This window comes from Anser cygnoides, chromosome W (assembly GCF_040182565.1).
Source record: "Anser cygnoides isolate HZ-2024a breed goose chromosome W, Taihu_goose_T2T_genome, whole genome shotgun sequence".
Taxonomy (NCBI): domain Eukaryota; kingdom Metazoa; phylum Chordata; class Aves; order Anseriformes; family Anatidae; genus Anser; species Anser cygnoides.
The window spans coordinates 4,281,716-4,287,755 of NC_089911.1; the positions used below are offsets into that span (position 1 = coordinate 4,281,716).

Genomic DNA, 6,040 nt, shown 5'->3' on the forward strand with positions numbered 1-6,040 from the left:
CAGTTCAATCCAGTGCCCATCAGTTCAGGCCACTTTGCACCAGATAAAACCAGTGCCCACCAGTTTGCACCAGTTCAGACCAGTTCAGACCTGCACCCACCAGTTCTGACCAGTGCCCACCAGTTCAAACCAGTTTGCACCACTTCAGACCAGCAGCCACCAGTTCAGACCAGCGGCCACCAGTTCAGACCAGTGCCCACCAGTTCAGATCAGTTTGCACCAGTTCAGACCAGTGGCCACCAGTTAAGACTAGTTTGCACCAGTTCAGACCAGCGCCCAGCAGTGCCCACCAGTTCAGACCAGTGCCCACCAGTTCAGACCAGCGCCCACCAGTTTGCACCAGTTCAGACCAGTGCCCACCAGTTCGGACCAGTTCGGACCAGTTCAGACCCGCGCCCCCCCCGTCCAGCTGTGGTGGGGGAGGGGCGGTGCCGCACATCTGGACCCGCCCCTCCCCCCCCCGCCCCCCCCCGGCCGCGCCCAGGCCCGGGGCTGAGTCAGCGCGGGGGCGGCGAGCGGGAACGGGCCGAAATCGGGCGGAATCGGGCAAAATTGGGCGGAATCGGCGAAATCGGGCAAAACGGGGCAAAACGGGGCGAAACGGGGCAGATTTGGGCAAAACCGGGCGGGGGGGGGGGGCAAAGCCCCGCTGCGAACCCCACAGCCGGGCCCCACATCTGGGGGGCAGCCCCTGCCCCACTGCTCGCCTCCAGCCCCACACTTATGGGGCTGCCCCACATCTATGGGACTGCCCCCTTCTGCAGCCCCGCGCCCCACATCTATGGGGCTGCCCCACACTGCCCCACACTTATGGGGCTGCCCCACACTTATGGGGCTGCCCCACATCTCCCCCCAGCCCCACACTTATGGGGCTGCCCCACACTGCCCCACACTTATGGGGCTGCCCCACACTTATGGGGCTGCCCCACACCTATGGGGCTGCCCCACATCTCCCCCCCCAGCCCACCCCTATGGGGTTAACCCCCTTCACAGCCCCGTGCCCCACACCTATGGGGCTGCTCCAACCCTATGGGGCTGCCCCACTTCTCTCCCCTAGCCCCACCCCTATGGGACTGCCCCCTTTTGCAGCCCCGCGCCCCACATCTATGGGGCTGCCCTACACTTATGGGGCTGCCCCACACCTATGGGGCTGCCCCACATCTCCCCCAACAGCCTCACCCCTATGGGGTTAACCCCCTTCACAGCCCCATGCCCCACACCTATGGGGCTGCTCCAACCCTATGGGGCTGCCCCACACCTATGGGGCTGCCCCACATCTCCCCCCCAGCCCCACACCTATGGGGCTGCCCCACATCTCCCCCCCCAGCCCCACCCCTATGGGGCTGCCCCCCCCCCCCCCCGAGTCCCATTTCTTGCCCCCCCAGCCCCACATCCGTGGGGCAGGCCCAGCCCCACTGCTTGCTTCCAGCCCCACACTTATGGGGCTGCCCCACATCCATGGGGCTGCCCCGCTTCCCCCCCCCCCCCCCCGGCTCTTTCCCTGCCCAGCCCCGCGCGGGGGGGGGGCGGGGCCAAATTCCTGCGGGGGGGGCCGGGGAGCGAGGCGGGGCGGGGGCGGGGCTACCGCGACTGGGCGGGGCACTGGGGGAACTGGGAGCGGTGCTGGTGTGACTGGGAATGGTCCCGGGTTAACTGGGAGTGGTCCCAGCGTAACGGGGAGTGGTGCTGGGGCGACTGGGAATGGCACTGGGGTAACTGGGAATGGTCCCAGTGTTGCTGGGGCAACTGGGAATGGCACTGGGGTAACTGGGAGTGGTCCCAGTGTAACCCGGATCGGTGCTGGGGCAACTGGGAGCAGTGCTGGGGGAACTGGGAATGGTCCCAGGGGAACTGGGAGCAGTGCTGGTGTAACTGGGAACTGCCCCGGTGCAACTGGGAAAGGCACTGGTGTAACTGGGGGTGGTCCCAGTGTAACTGCCCCACTGGTGCTGGGGCAACTGGGAGTGGTCCCATTGTAAGTGGGAGCAGCGCTGGAGTAACTGGGAATGGTCCCGTTGGAACTGGGAGCAGCGCTGGAGTAACTGGGAATGGTCCCAGTGCAACTGGGAATGGTGCTGGGGCAACTGGGAGTGGTGCTGGTGTGACTGGGAACTGCACGGGGCAACTGGGAACTGCCCCAGTGCAGCTGGAATGGCACTGGTGTAACTGGGCAGCGCCATGGGGCAGGGCTATGGGGCAGGGCTATGGGGCAGGGCTATGGGGCAGGGTTATGGGGCAGGGTTATGGGGCAGCGCTATGGGGCAGGGTTATAGGGCAGGGCTGTGGGGCAGGGCTATGGGGCAGGGCTATGGGGCAGGGCTATGGGGCAGGGTTATAGGGCAGGGCTATGGGGCAGGGCTATGGGGCAGGGCTATGGGGCAGGGTTATGGGGCAGGGCTATGGGGCAGGGCTATGGGGCAGGGTTATAGGGCAGGGCTATGGGGCAGGGTTATGGGGCAGGGCTATGGGGCAGGGCTATGGGGCAGGGTTATGGGGCAGGGCTATGGGGCAGGGCTATGGGGCAGGGTTATAGGGCAGGGCTATGGGGCAGGGCTATGGGGCAGGGCTATGGGGCAGGGTAATAGGGCAGGGTTATAGGGCAGGGCTATGGGGCAGGGCTATGGGGCAGGGTTATAGGGCAGGGCTATGGGGCAGGGCTATGGGGCAGGGCTATGGGGCAGGGTTATAGGGCAGGGCTATGGGGCAGGGTTATAGGGCAGGGTTATAGGGCAGGGCTATGGGGCAGGGTTATGGGGCAGGGCTATGGGGCAGGGCTATGGGGCAGGGCTATGGGGCAGGGTTATGGGGCAGGGATATGGGGCAGGGTTATGGGGCAGGGCTATAGGGCAGGGTTATGGGGCAGGGCTATGGGGCAGGGCTATAGGGCAGGGTTATGGGGCAGGGCTATGGGGCAGGGCTATGGGGCAGGGCTATGGGGCAGGGATATGGGGCAGGGTTATAGGGCAGGGCTATGGGGCAGGGTTATGGGGCAGGGCTATGGGGCAGGGCTATGGGGCAGGGTTATAGGGCAGGGCTATGGGGCAGGGCTATGGGGCAGGGCTATGGGGCAGGGCTATGGGGCAGGGTTATGGGGCAGGGCTATGGGGCAGGGCTATGGGGCAGGGTTATGGGGCAGCGCTATGGGGCACAACGCTATGGGGCAGCGCCATGGGGCACCCCACTACTCCCGCCCCCCCCGCTATGGGGCAGGGACCCCCCTTGCCCCCCCCCGCCCCACGGCCCCGCCGGGCGCAGCCGGGGCTCGGGGCAGGACGCGGTGGCCCCGCGCCAGGTCGGAATCCCAAAAATCCCCCACGTGGCCTCGGCGAAGGGGGAGGGGCTCCTGGCCCCGCCCCCCCCCCCACACCCCCCCCCCACGGACACGGGTGGGCGGCTGGGGGGGGGGGGGGCGCGGCCGTGGGGTTCCCGTGGGCGGCACCTGGGGGGCGGCACTTGGGGGGCAGCACTTGGGGGTGTCACTTGGGGGGCGGCACTTATGGGGCAGCACTTGGGGGGCAGCATTTATGGGGTGTCACTTGGGGGGCAGCACCTGGGGGGCAGCACTTATGGGGCAGCACTTGGGGGGTGTCACTTGGGGGGCGGCACTTATGGGGCGGCACTTGGGGGGCAGCACTTGGGGGGTGTCACTTGGGGGGCGGCACTTATGGGGCGGCACTTGGGGGGCAGCACTTGGGGGGTGTCACTTGGGGGGCGGCACCTGGGGGGCGGCACTTGGGGGGCGGCACTTATGGGGCAGCACTTATGGGGCAGCACTTATGGGGTGTCACTTGGGGGGCAGCACCTGGGGGGCGGCGCTTGGGGGGCGGCGCTTGGGGGGCCCCAGCCCCACGGACGCTGGGTTGTGGGGGGGTGGTCCCGGGGGGGGGGGCGGGGCTCGAGGGGGATTCCTGAAGGGGGAGGGGCGGGGGGGGGGGGGGTTCCCTTTGGGGGTGGGGAGGGAATTCCGGGGGTGGGGGCGGGGCTACGCGGGGGCTTCCCCCCGAGGGCGGGGCCGGGGGGGGAGGGGGTTCCCGGGGGGGGGGGGGGGGCTATGGGGGGGCTGGGGGGGGGGTGCAGGGGCTATGGGGGGGGGCTGGGGGGGGGGGGGGGTCCGGGGTTTATGGGGTTAACGGGGGTGATGGGGGGGGCTGGGGGGGGGCCGGGGCTCTGTGCTCCCTATAGGTCCCCAGGGGCCCCTATAGCACCCCCCGCGTCCCTCCCCGGGCCCTACAGGTCCCTATGGCCCCTATAGGTCCCCACAGGTCCCTATGGCCCCTATAGGTCCCCACAGGTCCCGATGGCCCCTATAGGTCCCCACAGGGCCCTATGGCCCCTATAGGTCCCCACAGGTCCCTATGGCCCCTATAGGTCCCCACAGGTCCCGGGGGTCCCTATAGGTCCCCACAGGTCCCGGGGGTCCCTATAGGTCCCCACAGGTCCCTATGGTCTTTATAGGTCCCCACAGGGCCCTATGGCCCCTATAGGTCCCCACAGGTCCCGGGGGTCCCTATAGGTCCCCACAGGTCCCTATGGTCCCTATAGGTCCCCACAGGTCCCGGGGGTCCCTATAGGTCCCCACAGGTCCCTATGGCCCCTATAGGTCCCCACAGGTCCCTATGGTCTCTATAGGTCCCCACAGGTCCCTATGGCCCCTATAGGTCCCCACAGGTCCCTATGGTCTCTATAGGTCCCCACAGGTCCCTATGGCCTCTATAGGTCCCCACAGGTCCCTATGGTCTCTATAGGTCCCCACAGGTCCCTATGGCCTCTATAGGTCCCCACAGGTCCCTATGGTCTCTATAGGTCCCCACAGGTCCCTATGGCCCCTATAGGTCCCCACAGGTCCCTATGGCCCCTATAGGTCCCCACAGGTCCCTATGGTCTCTATAGGTCCCCACAGGTCCCTATGGCCCCTATAGGTCCCCACAGGTCCCTATGGCCCCTATAGGTCCCCACAGGTCCCTATGGCCTCTATAGGTCCCCACAGGTCCCTATGGCCCCTATAGGTCCCCACAGGTCCCTATGGTCCCTATAGGTCCCCACAGGTCCCTATGGCCCCTATAGGTCCCCACAGGTCCCGGGGGTCCCTATAGGTCCCCACAGGTCCCTATGGTCTCTATAGGTCCCCACAGGTCCCTATGGCCCCTATAGGTCCCCACAGGTCCCTATGGTCCCTATAGGTCCCCACAGGGCCCTATGGTCTCCGCGCGTCCCTGCGGGTCCTTCCAGTACCCGACGGGTCCCCACGTGTCCCCCCGGTCCCTACAGGACCCCCCGGTCACTACACGTCCCTACAGGACCCCCGCTCCCTATGAGCCCCCCTGGTCCCTATAGGTCCCTACGGGACCCCCCAGTCCCTACAGTTCCCTATAGGACCCCACGTGTCCCCCCGTTCCCTATGTGTCCCCATAAGACCCCTCGGTCCCTATAGGACCCCCCCCGGACGTCCTGGTCCCTACAGGTTTCTATAGGACCCCCCGGCCCCTACAGCTCCCTATAGGACCCCACGTGTCCCCCCAGTCCCTACAGGTCCCTATGAGTCCCACCGGTCCCCTCGGTCCCTAGAGGACCCTATAGGACCGCACCGATACCCCCAGTCCCTATAGGACCCTACAGGTCCCCACAGGACCTCCCCCGCTCCCTATGAGTCTCCCTGGTCCCTATAGGACCCCCAAGGACTCTCCGGTCCCTACAGGTCCCTATAGGACCCCTCGCTCCCTATGAGTTCCCCCGGTCCCTACAGGTCCCTATCGGACCCCCCGCTCCCTATCGCCCCCCCCGGTCCCTATGTGTCCCTATAGATCCCTATCGGACCCCGTGGTCCCTATCGGACCCCCCCCCCCCCGCTCCCCCCGGGCCCTACAGGTCCCTATAGGACCCCCTCCGTCCCCCCAATCCCCCCGGTCCCTACAGGTCCCTATCGGACCCCCCCGCTCCCCCCGGGCCCTACAGGTCCCTATAGGACCCCCCGGTCCCTATGTGTCCCTATCGGACCCCCCCCCCTCCCCCTGGTCCCTACAGGTCCCTATCGGTCCCCCCG

The 6,040-nt window shown here is 67.2% G+C and overlaps 1 protein-coding gene across 1 annotated transcript in view; it reads right to left on the bottom strand.

Annotated features, from left to right (window-relative positions):
* The window catches only part of LOC136788764 (guanine nucleotide-binding protein G(I)/G(S)/G(O) subunit gamma-3), a 147,485-nt gene that overhangs the window by 46,862 nt on the left and 94,583 nt on the right, over positions 1-6,040 (bottom strand). The window lies entirely within an intron of this gene.